We start from the raw sequence: 14,233 nt of genomic DNA, 5'->3' as shown, positions 1-14,233 counted from the left end.
ACCCAGCATTGATATGACTCCCAGCCAACTCAATCTTGAGAAATCCTCTCTCTTCAATTAGGTGCTTCAGTTCAATTCTTTAATTCGGTGAGCTGTCCGACAAAAAGCCAGACAAGCAATAGGTTGATAAAGATATAGAATTCAGACAAAGCTAGACTCCTCCATCATAGCCCTCACAAATATTTGGTTCCACTGGCATGAGATGGGGGGTGGGGGGGGCAACAAGTAAAGATAAGGTTGAAATATTTGTAATGGTGAGTAAATGATCCACTTCAGTATTCTGATATCCTAACTGAGAAACTAATTTTCATCCAAATCAATTCATTCCATGTGATATCTAGAAAAGTACTCAAACAGTGTCTAGCATTGAGGATTTGCATCCCCAAAACAGCCTATATGCTTCTAAACAAATTGTTCCAGAAGTTACAATATTAGCATGTATAAATGCTCACCATGAGTGCACAAAGTAAAATTAAATTTTAAATGCAGACATGCAGCACATTGACAGGCCTTTCTGGCCCACGAGCCCATGCCACCCAACAACCCCAATTCATCTACAATCCATAAGTTTTGAAGGGTGAGAGGAAACTGGAGCACCTGAAGAAATCTCATGCAGACGGGGGGGCGAACATACAGACTCCTTACAGACAGTGCCAGATTTGAAAAGGGATCGCTGCCATTGCAATGGCTTTGCACAAACTGCTACAGTAACCATGCCACCTTCAAGTAGACAAATCCAATTTTGATAATTGTTGTCCTATTAGTCTGTTTACACTAGCCTTCAACGTTGAGGAAGATGCTGTTGAAAGGACTGTAAAACGGGAACTTGAAGACTTGAAAGTTACCAGGACCATTCGACTCCCAATAACTTTGTCTCAAGGTGGACCAAAAAAATGAATTCCAGAGAGTAGGGGAAAGTGATTGCCCTTGATACGAAGATAGCATTTGATCAAGTATGGTGATAGGATGTCATGGTAAAACAAAAGTTGGGGGGGAATTACAGAGGTGATGCTTCATGATTGGAGTCATACTTGCACATAGCTGGTGATGAGCGGTTTTTTTTGTGTAAATCATCAGGACACAGGACATGGTTACAGGAGTTCTTCACACTGGGCAGTGTGTTATTGATATGACCACCAGTGAATTCCCCACCATCACTGTTAAGGAGGTTTTTGAGGGTGGGATGATCATTTATTATAAATTCAACTGTACTAACCATATCAGAATTTTGTCACTACTAGAACAGTTCACAGGCTACATATTGTTTCCACCTTCCAGAAAGCATAGGTCAGGAACGTAATAGAATACTGCTCAGTTATCTGGATGTGTGCAACTCCCAACAATACTCAAGTTCAACACCATACAGCACAAAACAAACCATTTGATTGATACCTGGCTCAAACTCAACTGCAGTGTTCACCAGTGACAAAATGTGTCTCAGATATATGCCCATGGTACTTCAACACTTCCCAAGCCTGCAGTCTCTAAAATCAAAAGGGACAAGAGGAGTCAATGCATGATTCTCCTTCAAATCACACGCAACACTGACTTGGAATACATTGCTATTCCTTCATTATCACTTAGTCCAAATCTTGGAAATCCCGAACCAACATCACTGTGGGAATAACTTCAGCAGTTGAAGGACATGACTCACCAGTACTTTTGAGGTGACAGTTAGGTTTGAACAACTGATACAATCTTTGCCACTAACTCCTACTTCCATAAGAAATTAATTTAAAATGTAGGAAACTGCTTCTCATCAGACTAGTTTAAACAAAATAATTTTGTATTCTCACAAGCAGCAATATGCATTTACAACCAAGTATCTTCAGAGCAAAATGTTTGCATGTGACTGAAAATTAATTCTCAGCTATGTAGTTTTTGTAATTAATTCACCATTCCTCCCCTTCTTAAACACCCCCCCCCCTCCACTGCCGCAACCACCCAACCTGATAGCTCATATCACTGTAAACTCACATTTTATGAATTCATTGTTGCTTAAACTTTATATGTTGTAAATCTAATTTTTTTTGTGGAACAGGAAAGGACTGTTATTGCTTTGAATCAACTGGCTTCACTTAAGAATAGAGAAATCTATTTGGAATGGAAGCCTGAGCATTTACAGTATTTTTTCGGAATACATCAACATAATTGTTTGTTATTATGCTTCATTGTACATCTTCCATTTCTTTGTATTTTTTAAAAAACATCTATAACTACATTTGAAATGCAAACTATACAGGAAACAAGTAATAGGATTCTTACAAGAATGATCTTTGGGCTAATGCACAATCTAAGCACGAGCACATGCTGAATAACCATCAGATGACACTTCTTTATCTACTTAGGAAATCAAGTTCTATCAATTTAACAGCAATGTTGTGGTGTCTGTTTTGATGAGGAGTTTGAATGAACCTCATTTGTATGGCTGAGAATGTTATTTTACCTCATTAAGGCTGGGAGGAAAAGGAGAACTTCTCTGAGACTTGAATGGGGAAAACTTACTCCTTGTCTATTTGAGCTTTCTTTCCATTCTTTTCCATTGAAAGCTTCTTGGAACTTTTTAAATTAAAATATTGAGCTCAATTCAAGAGATGCATTACATATGGGCTGATTTTATTTCTTGATATTTTAGGTAAGGTTGGAGCCTCTTGTGTATTCTCATACTTCTCAAATTTTTCCCAGCATCTTTTCCATCATATCCTGGCAATTATTGAAAGAATTCTTGCCTCTCTTGGTCAGGTGAGGAGGTGGCAAGAACTTTCATGAAAATATGTAAATAGGTTTTCTGTATACAGTAAGTAGCTCTAAAGTTATCTTATAGTATTGATGGATACAATGTGAGCTGTAGAATGACAAGTACTTGGTGCTTAGTACTTGGCATAGATTTGTCTTTATTTGAGTGACCTAAAACTGCTTCAAAAAAATGCTGTGATGTTATTTGTGAAACCTGGAGATAAAAAAATTTTATTCTGGGCCCCTGAAAAATCTTCCCATGTTATGCTTTCTATATCAGCAGAGGAGATGTTACATTTCTTGGCACCATCTCCCAATTGTAAACTGTGCATTTGTGCTTGCTCAGCATTGGCTGCTTTCCAGAATCATTCTGATGAGACCCAACCTGAATATTGATGGGATCCAAAGACCGATACAATCAAATAACCATCAGCTTATAAAATGATGCATATGATGAATTTAGAACTTGCACACAAGCATATTCCATTGTTAAAATTAGAAAGGTGTGAAAGTGTTCCATTCATTTTTTTCCCAATGATGTGTGATTATTAGCCACAGACACTATTGTTTTCATTCAAGCTGTCCTCTTAAGTTTGGCAAAAAAAAGTGGTGTTAGGAAAGTAAGCATTTAGCAGCCAATGAAGTACTTGGAAATGCATTCACAGATGGGTAGACAAAACAGTAATGAATCTATGCTTTAAACAGTAACTGATAAATGTAAATGTGGCAAAATGCTTTTGTGTGATGTTGATTAAAGAATAGTTGTTAGTTTGGACAAATAAGTCTCCATCTCCTCTAAGAAGTACCTTGATGTGAGGGAGCAGATAAGGCTTAGTATGTGCCGTGCCCTAAAAGCACTGGTAAGTTAGTCTAAATTAAAGTTCAGGACTAAATTTCAAAGCTAATGCCTTGAACCCCTAGCCTTGAGTCAGGAGTAAAACCACTGACAACTACAATGTGATTGACTCAGTAAAAAGTGATGAATTTAGAAGCAACAAAAAACTGGGAAGGGAAAATTTGAAAAGCAGTTTTGTTTTCCTTTTAAGATCTGAAATGTATGCTGAAAGAGAATTACAACATCTATGTCAAAGCCAAATGCTGGTTAAAGATTATACACCATCATTTGGAATTTATTGCCATTTGTCACTATTTTCTCAAGGAATATTGGGAATTGACTTTTGTTGCTGACCTTGGTAGCAATCCCAGACCTTAAAATATGAATTTAAATAAAATAAGGCATAAAGTATAGCTGAAATGTTTACTTGATTCTAGAACAATCGCTCAGGGTGTTTTGGAAGATGCAATTATAAATTTTATAAAGCTTTATACACCTATAATATAACTTGGTTGATGAATTAGTGTTAAATTTGGTTATAACTGGAGACAACATAAATTGTGGAGAGTGAGAAGGTTCTTAAAGCAGATAGCAGGGTATAGATCATCTGGGGTTATGGCCGCACAACTGGCAGACCTGTGAAATGTTGCTCCTTGGGAGATCATGTATAAGAAAGTATAAAGTAAATGGAGGGATCTTTTGAAATAGTGATCTACTGAGGGATCTTGGGTACAGGTCCATCGCTCTGTCAAAGTGGCAACACAGCTAGATAGAGTAATAAGGAAGGTGAATGACTTGCTTGTCTTCATCAGACAGAGCATAAAGATTGGGAAGTCAAGTTGCAGCTTTGATTAAGTCACAATTAGAGTGCTCGGTGTACTTTTCTTGTCACTGGTCTCCTCAAAGGACATGGAGGCATTGGAGAGGCTGAAGAAGTTGTTCACGAAGATGTTGTTACTAAGCAAAAGGAGAGGTTAGACAATCTTGGATTGTTTTCTCTGGAGTGTTGGATACTAAGGGGAGACCTGATCAGACGTTTATAAATTATGAAAGGCATGAAAAGGTTACAACGTGAATTTTTTTCCCTGGTGTGAATATGTCAAATACTAGAGAGCATAAGTTTGTTGAGGAAATGTGTAAGTAAGGCTTTTAACCCAGAACATGCTGCCAGGAAGGGTGCAGGAGTTGGCACATTCATGTTTAAGAAGCATTTAGAAGACACCTGAACAGGCAGAGCATTGAGAAATGTGACTCATGTGCAGGCAGATGGTATAAATTTAATTTGACATCATGTTTGACACAGATATCTGGGGTGAAGGGCCTCTTTCTGTGTTGATCTGTTCTATGTTTACTGGGTTTTGTGAAAGTTAAGGTGAAATCCTTTTAGAATTTTTCTAATCTTTCATCAAAATTGCTGTTCTGGTCCAAGTTTTTGTTCACCAGTAGCTAATTGATGTAAAGCATGCTGAATATTTCCAGCTGATGAATAAAATGATGCATGATGAATACTCAACTTCGGAGTCACAATAAATTGCTATTAGTTGTTTATGTTCTCGCATTTGATTTTGTGATTTGTTTGGGTTTATTGTATTAGTTTACCATGCACATTTTCGAAGACTGGCCAGATATGACAGTAAATGTAATATGACTATTGGATTTGATACAATAGCTCTATTTAAAATAAACACAAAGTTGGTGACTTCTATTTGAAATACCTTGTGAATTAAGTAGCAATGTTACTTTTGGGTTACAGATCTGATTTCTGCAGTACACAATTGCTGATTTTTTGGCTTTTAAATATTTCTGATGTATACTGAGAATAGATTTCTCATATCTATTTAAAATCTTCCATTACATTTAATCTTATGTACTTTAAAACTATAGTTAATGAATATATTTGAACTGTCTTAATTTTTATTCAGTTTCTACCAACAGAGAAATCTTAGTGCATGTCAGTTCCTGTGTGAAAATGACAAAGAAATTAGATTTTATAAATGAATCAGTAAAATTTTCTAGTACTGTAATTTATTTTTAACTAACAAAATGCAAGACCTAGGATCTTTTGCATTTTTAGATTAATAAAATTACGTCAAGGGATTATTCCTAGAAATAACCATGAGAGAATTATATTTAACACTTTATCATATTTAAAATGGTAGGGAGAATTGAGTTTTCCTGATATTTATGTTTACATTTGGAGCCTTCAAATTATTGTTGAAATATATGAGGATATAGTGTTAATAAATATCCTTAGATTTTAGTTCTTAACTTTCAAATAGCTAAGCTGATAGTTGATATTTTATTGTACTCATAAACATTGTTAAAATACATTTTGTTTACAATGTGTTTTAAGAAAACTATAACTAAATTATATTTCATTCTTTGGTTAATTAACATTTACTGTACAACTAGGTGGATTCTGATATCGTGAAGCATGCTGCTAAAGCATGTAATCATTTGTTAAGTCTCGTTAATCTTTTTATGTTGTAATATATTTGCAAACTTTTTTCTAAGCAGTCCAAGTTCTGAATTGCATTCCAGACTAATTCATGAAAGTCACACACATAACAAAAAATAGCTTTGAATGGTCTTCACCAACTGGTTTTGAAAAAAGATTGCTCGCTTTTGCTAAATTGCCAGACCTACTTTAAGGCTTTGGCTTGCAGAAGAAGATCTGAAATTATTTAATGTTAAAATTGAAGAAATAATTAATTTTACTTCAGCTTCAGCATCTCTTAATAGTACTAAAAGTGGTGGAAAAGCAACCTTTAATGAAGAAGTGAAGGGGTTAAAGTGAAGTAATTCTTCCAATGCAGCCAGCCAGTGATATGAAGCTAAATGGTAAAATGGACTTGTGTTCTTTCCAGCCAAAGCTTTTTTTAAGACACCTGAGCATTGACTTTAATGATTTATTTCTAAAATTATTGCATTGTTATAGAAAAGTACTTGTTTTAAATGCTCAGATGAGAAATATTTTTCTGGAGGATTTGAAGGCAATTGGGATTATTGATAATCTTTTTAGAAGGAGAGATATGCTGGTTTACTGCATATTTATAGGGACTTTCCAGGTTAGAATCATCGTACACTACTAGGATTTTGACTGTTTCAGTTATTACAAAATATTGTCTTGTAATTTCTGATTCTCTAAATCATTGAACTATAGCCTGACAGAGGAGGAGAGAATGTTTTTATGCTTGGCTCTTTCCTAAATTACACTTCTGTCCAGCAGACACATAAATTATTTGATGATAGGAGAACTGCCATATGCAGAAGAAAAATCTTATTTCAATTGGGGTTTTGTACAAAAGTCGGGATAGTAAACTACTGAAAATAATTCAGTTATCTTTAACCAAAGTAAGTTAGACTTTATAAATGATTGCAGTCACAAAGTACATGTAAACCAACATTTTCTTTCAAGGTAATCTTAAATATTTTGCATTTCTAATAATTAATATATACGAGTTCACAAGATGCATTTTTTAATTGGGCATGCTAAGAATTAATTTGTATATGTGTTGCGGCAAATGAGAAAATTTCCCAACTGTACTCTAAACGATTGCTTACCTTTAGGTAAATTAGAAATGAAAGAGCGATGTCTATATGCTTCTTCTGTTGTGAATATCCATGTGTATGTGAATTCGATACTCTGCGATAATCCAGTATTATAAAAAATGAAGTATTAGTTTGCTTTCCAATCTGCATTTAAGCTATTGCATAAAGTTTCCTCTTTTCCATATCATTTGGTCGGCACCTTTCCCTTTATAATACTGAGACATTCAGCCAGCTGTGACCAACGATGCGTTCGCTAGAGGCAGCCACGTACTGATGAAATTTCCTGTGACTGAGATGCTGTATGCAAGCTCTCCAGGCTGCTGGGGAAGACCAATTCCTATCAGCTGCTACTGGCAAGCTGTGCATGCAAAGCAAGACCTCTCCTCCTGATCATCTTGGCTGAGATGTTTCTATAGTGGATGCATGCCAGCAAGCTACTGCACAAACTGAATTCCAAGCTCCTTGAAGTGAAAGAGAAAAATGATATTTTACTGCAGTTTTTTTTAATTGGATGTTTTCTGCCCACATGTTCCAAGCTGACATTTGAGAGAAAACAATCAATTCTAGTAGTATTGCAGGCTGCTGGCTCCCCACTAAGGAGAGTTAGAATATTACTGCTTTTTAACCCTTTTCTCAATACAACTGAATTTTGATGAGGAACTTGTTGAATCTGATTATAAGGCACTATTATGTGCACAATTAGAGCTTTGAATAAATTAATACAAAATATACCTCTTTGCTTACGCATTTGCTTTCGAGATCATCTGGATTTTTTTCACATTACTAGTTTATCTTTAGCTCAATGCAGATTTTATTAAATGCTTTTCCCTATTGTTCAGTGATAGGGCAGTCTCATTTCAAATAGAACAGGGTTAAAAAGATTTATTGAAAAGACTGTTTCATATGTGAGGCTGCATTCAAGTTTTGCTTGAAGCCATGTACATTATTTGCCTTAAGATAAAATAAAACAAAGCTAGGGGTCGTGTGAGAACTGTGTATCTTGGAGAGGTGGCAGTTTGAGTTGTGAGGAGACTGTTGTCCTGTTCAATTGACACATGTAGTGTGAACTATTGGGAGTCATTCATCAGTTTAATCAGTTGGGAGCATTAAGATCATTAGTTGGTGAGCTTAAAAACAACTCTTGCTGCATTTTCACTGACATTAAATAGGTCATTGCTTTTAGGTTTGTCATGGTACTCTGGAGATTTTTCTTATTGGGGATCATAGCTTGTCGAAATTGCAGGTGCAATTCATTTGAACAGTTGCTCATTTGTATCTGCCTGCACTATTACCTTGTGTGCATATCTGCACACACATACACACAAATATATTGGATGTGAATCTAAATAATGCATGTTGCTCAGGATAATTTGATCTGTTTTAGCTCAGGTTCATTTTTTTTTAATGACATTTTAAATGCATATCAGTACATAGAATATCCACTCTACAATTTCATCCAAATCCATTACTTCAATTTGTGTGAAATAAAACCTTACTAATTTTTAATAAAAGGAAATTTATTGTTCAGCGCTAAGCTTGCATTTATATGTTACAGTTGTCTGTAATCTGAAAATTTAAATGTATGTGGTGTATCAAAACCTAATTTGATTGATGCATCAAAATGAATTTGCAATGCCTTGACCCTTGGGCTGCCTCAACTTCTACTGTAATGAAATGCATTGAGAGGCTGTCATGGCCAGATTTGGCAAATACCTAAGTAAAGATCCGAACCCAGTATAATTCGCCTATCATCACAATTGCTCTACGGCAGATGTAATATCGCTGGCTCTCCACTCAGCTCTGGACCACCTCGAAAACAGCAATTCATACATATGGCTCCTCTTCACAGACTACAGCTTGGCCTTCAATACCATTATTCCCTCAGTGCTGGTCAAGAAGCTATGAACTCTAGGCCTCTGTACCCCCCCCCCCCCCCTCTGTAACTGGATATTTGACTTTCTCATTGGAAGGCCACAGTCAGTACGAATTAGAAATAACATCTCCTCCTCACTGATTATCAACACAGGTGCCCCCAAGGATGCATGCTTAGCCCACTGATCTACTCGTTATGCACCCATGTCTAGGTATGGCTAGGTACAATTTCAATGCCATCTATGTTTGCCTATGACACCACAGTTGTCAGCAGAATGGCAAACGGCAGGAGGGGGATAGATCAGCTTGTTGAATGGTGTAATGACAACAACCTTGAACTCAATGTCAGCAAAATTAAGAAGTCAGGGGAACATGACCCAGTGCTCATTGAGGGCTCAGTAATGTGGAACTTCAAATTCCTAAATGTCAACATCTCCAAGGATCTGTCTTGCACCCTCCACGTAGATGTAATCACAAAGAAGGTCTGAGGAGATTCCGTATGTATTTTTAATCAACATACTTCATTTTCACATTAAGGTAAAATATTTGCTGCAGCTTTAAGTTGATAAATAGAATAATCAAATTATATATAATTTCTTTGAATTTTACTTTGTACATTTATACGAAATTTAAGAATTATAAGAAACTTGTTTAGACATTATAGTGTGATTGTAAATTATTAAAAATACTGGTTTAATGCCTCATTCAAAAATATAATGGTCATATTCAAAATAAAAGGAGTATGCTGCACATAGGGTTTGTCAATAATACTCTGTGGCGGTGTGAGCAGTGGAAGAAGCACAGCCAACCACGTTGAGGGTCGTTAACGACTGCTTGATTTGAATCTGGCGCGTGCCCCTTTAAGGGCAGCGTTGGTTGGGTCACCACGTGTGTGATGACGCCACCAAGCGGCCTGGGGCGTGCGTGGCGCAGGAGGTTTGACTAAGGAAGAAACCCCTGACGGCACCATCTTCCCAGGGCTGCCTCATCACGTGGCGTTACAAGCGGGGCTGGTTCGCCCTGAGCGAGGGTGCCGCCACAACTCTGCATTTTCCACAATCTGCCATTTCAGGTTTTGTTCTGCTTAAAATTTCCTTCATAAAGATTCAGTTGAAGAAAGCACTTTCCCTTTATGGCACTCATGAAAAATATCCTCTTATATTGTTAAACAAGAAAGTCTGCCGATGATGGAGTTGAGTACAATACACAGACATGCTGGAAATATTCAAGGACCCAAGCCATAAATGTTAGTTACCCTTTCCTTCCTCTGGGTGCTGCATGACTAACTAAGGTTCTTGTCTGTTCTGGTGGTACAGAAGACACTAATGTGTGGATGGCATTGGGAAAGATATGAGCATGGTCTTGAGTGGTAGTTAAATCACATGGAATTACCAAACATGGATCATTGAGTGGAGAAAGTGTGTGTGTGTGTGGTGGGGTGTGGGGAGGGAGACCCTACAGGACAGTGAGAGGCTCAGCGGCTGAAGGACCCACACAGGCCGCGGGGTGTTATGTGGTCAGGACACCCACATGAATCGTAGGCTGTTGGAGACTGGCTCATGAGAACCAGATCTCAGGATTTGTGAGGGCGCTGATGTAGGTGGCAGAAATGGTGGAGGTTGATATTTTGGATGCTGAGGCCACCGATAATGGGTTGTAGATGAGGATAAGGGGAGACCTGCCTTGTTACACGTGGGGAAAGAGGGGTCCAGGCCAGATGTGTGGGTAACGGGAGATATGAGGGTGAGGGACAAGTTGATAGTTGTGGAGGGGAAGCCATGTCTTTTTGAAGGAGGAGGAAGAGGAGGATATCTCAGCTGATCTGGCATGGAAGACCTTGTCCTGGGAAGGATGGAACATGCCCAGAGTTTTAAATGTGTGGGCTTAAATGAAGTTGCAGAATTGAAAGCTAAAGAGAGTTATGATATAATAAGATGACTTTACCTGCCTTTGCATGTTGATCAGTACTTTATCAATAAACCAAGATTACTTAAAGAATCAGGTTTTAGTGTTTTACTGACATTAGGTGCCAATATTAATATATTTTCTACACTTTTTCTCTCCCTCCTCCTATATACATTTTACACTTTCACCCACTAGTCTTAGACTATTGAAAATCTAGGGAATTATGGAAGATGAATTAATCTTCAATGTTGAGTAAGTGACGGGCTTTTCTCTATTAACCAGAATGTTGAAACATTATAATGAAACAATCATACATTCTCTGGTGATTTGGTTACAAGTTAATGGCAGTTCTCATTCTCAGCTGCTGTTGGGTAAGTTGCAATTTGCCTTTACTTTGAATTCAATTTGAGCTATTTGATGTTAACTAAACAGTATGTGTTCTCTTATCATGTTAATACTAAATTGGAATATATAATTTGGAGCATTGCATCACATTATTTCAATCTGGTCATAGACTGCATGCGTGAGTATCTATACACACACACACTATTTCAGTGTATAACCTTCAGATAAGTCAGGTGCCCATTTTCAGCCTCATTTTCAAGGTTTTATCAGAAAAGTCAAACCCCCCCCCCCAACACCCCCTCCCTCCCCAATTTTCTGGAAGGAACGTGCCGGAGTCGGTGTCTTGTTACAACACTCCAATCCCCAAGTATCAAATCTGTAAATGAAGCAAGCAAGTAAGAAGTAACAGTAAAAAAAACTTTTGCTTCTGCCGGAGAAGATGCCAAATGGAGCTGGGTCCAAGTCTTCAACATCAGCTGCAGTCTTAGTTGGCGATGGCATTTCCATTCTCAGTATTGGGTGTGGTGCTGTCCACATCGAAGAAATTGCCTCTGCCCAGGTGTGCTCGGTGCAGGAGCCACATGTTGGGCTCCCAACAGGAGTGGGGACCTTGGCCTACTGGGCAGGAGTAGGGATCACAGGCTCTACAATTGTAAAATGTAGGTGGGTTATGGTGGCGCCCGGTGGTGGGGAGGTGCAGCTCGGGTTGTCTTTTACGCAGAATCTAGGACGTGTGTTTTTTTTAGTCGAATTTAAGGTCTCATTTTTGTACGCATATGTGCGCGCGCGCACAACCATACACACTTTTAAGTCTCAGACCAGCAGCATCGAAATTCACCAAGCTGTGATGTTTTTCTTTTAAAACACTATTCATTAGTAACTACTAATAATATAACACGATAGTTAAATCAAAACCAACTATGTGCAAATGTATGTGCTTGTGTGTGTGGGATACCCAAACCATGACAGCTTTGGCACAATTCTGGAAAGTAATTTTGAAGTTCGATCTTAGAAATCCTACATTGAACCTCAAACTTTTAAACTGATGCACATGAAGAAGGTGGGAGAAACAGAGTGGCCGAAACACTCAGCAGGTCAGGTAGCATTTGTGGAGAGAAAAAAGTTAACTTTGTAGATTGGTGACTTTCATCAGGTGGAAGATTCATTGGCTTGAAACATGGAATCTGTTTCTCTTTCCAGAGATCCTGAATATTTCCAGTATTTGCTGATTTTTTTGCCCCCCTTAAAGTGGACTTGTTTTCTCTAACCAAAAGATGGAGCTCACAGATGGATCTTTCAAAAGAAAATGCAAAGGCGGTTATGAGATACTGGGTCAAAAAAATTGTTTTAAAATGATCAGATAAACTGGTATCGACATTTCAGGAAAAACTTTTAGCTTTTACAATGTTAATAGCTAGCTGAGAAATTTTATTGAAATGGAACAATGATTCATCCCCTACTCATACACAGCAGTTATATGATGTAATATCATATTTAAATTGAGAGAAAATTAGATATGATATTAAATATAGAAGGTTTCAATTTATGAAATTGTGGGGCCCAGATTTTTTTATAATTGGAAAAATTACAATTAATTTATGTTCTGGTGGTTCATTGCCTGTTCTCCGGGGTCACCAGTGGTTCCACATTATTGTTTATTTTTAAAATTAATTTATGAGGTAACCTTGATTAGATGGAGGGGATAGATTAGATTTAGTTTTAGTTTTTCTTTTTTTTTTCTTTTTCTTTCCTTTATTTTATACAAGTTATTTCAACAGATGGGTTTAACATGGTTACATAGATCATTTCAATGAAATATTTTGAGGTATTACAAGCATTTATTGACGTAGTTTTATCAACTTTTTTGGCTTTTTGTGCGTGCTTGCACACAAATTGTCAATTCTGTATTTAGGCTTGTATGTTAAACTTAATAAAAATATTTTATAAAAGAAAGAAAATAATTAAAAACCTTAAGCTTTGCCAAATGTCCATCTCTTAGCTTCAGTTTTAGTTTTATATGAATTTCAATATTCTTTAAATAATTAATGCATCCACCTAATCCTCTTCCCAATTTATAGTATATTTGGCACTAGACAAGCAACAAAGACAAATTGAACATTGCTCTATGTAGCTGTCATAATACTTGTGCATAGGGTATGACTAACAAGTTGAATAAATTGGCAAATTGGAATCCACTTGCGACCACTCTTTAGTGTTTAAGTGCTCACTGAAATGTAACTTTCAGCAATTTTTTTATGAAAGAATAATTCATAAATAATGCAAGGACCATATAAGAAATGCTTTGGAGCCTTTACATTTAAGAAGGTCTGAATAGATTGAGAAATACCAAACTGCCAAAGGCACAATTATAATGTGAATAAACATGTTTAATTTTGTCTCTGATATGTTTTGAAAGATATAACTACGTGGTATGAATCTGAGAGTTTCTGGACAAATATTTTTTGAGTGGTACTAAACCCAAAACCTGGATAAAATAATTGAAAACATTAAGATTGCTGTCTGTTTTCTGCTTAAGTGAAACAAAAGTGAAAACTTGAAAATTGCACATGGCATTATGTTAAACTAAAAAAAATGGAGGTTGAAAAAAAAAATTCAAATTCACCAGGCTGCTGTGGTGAAAAATCTTACTTCAAAAAGAAAGCATTTGAACTACATGCAGGATTAGGTTAATGCAAGATTTTAAAAAATGATCATTCAAATTGAAGCATTGATGGGATTGTGGAGGAATTGTCCTACTTCAGCACTTTTGGTTCTTGTCAATGACTGATTCCATGTCTCCCTTTATACAAATAGAATGAGCAGGTATTTTAACAAAGCAGTCAATTAATTTTGGAACTCGACTCATTGTTCTCTACATAATCTTCTTGGGGGTTGGAGGGGGAGGTGGGGGAGTGAAGAGAGAGAAATAAAGTGGCAAAAGTGGTCATGAAAATACAAGGTTCAGCGTCATTAACCCTTCCAGGGGGG

The 14,233-nt window shown here is 36.9% G+C and overlaps 1 protein-coding gene across 6 annotated transcripts in view; it reads left to right on the top strand.

Annotated features, from left to right (window-relative positions):
* dock1 (dedicator of cytokinesis 1) overlaps positions 1 to 14,233 on the top strand; it is a 354,235-nt gene that overhangs the window by 165,867 nt on the left and 174,135 nt on the right. The window lies entirely within an intron of this gene.

The sequence above is a fragment of the Narcine bancroftii genome, chromosome 10, assembly GCF_036971445.1.
Source record: "Narcine bancroftii isolate sNarBan1 chromosome 10, sNarBan1.hap1, whole genome shotgun sequence".
Classification (NCBI taxonomy): Eukaryota; Metazoa; Chordata; class Chondrichthyes; order Torpediniformes; family Narcinidae; genus Narcine; species Narcine bancroftii.
Note: the sequence above shows the minus strand (reverse complement) of the source record. Positions and strands in the feature narration are given on the sequence as shown.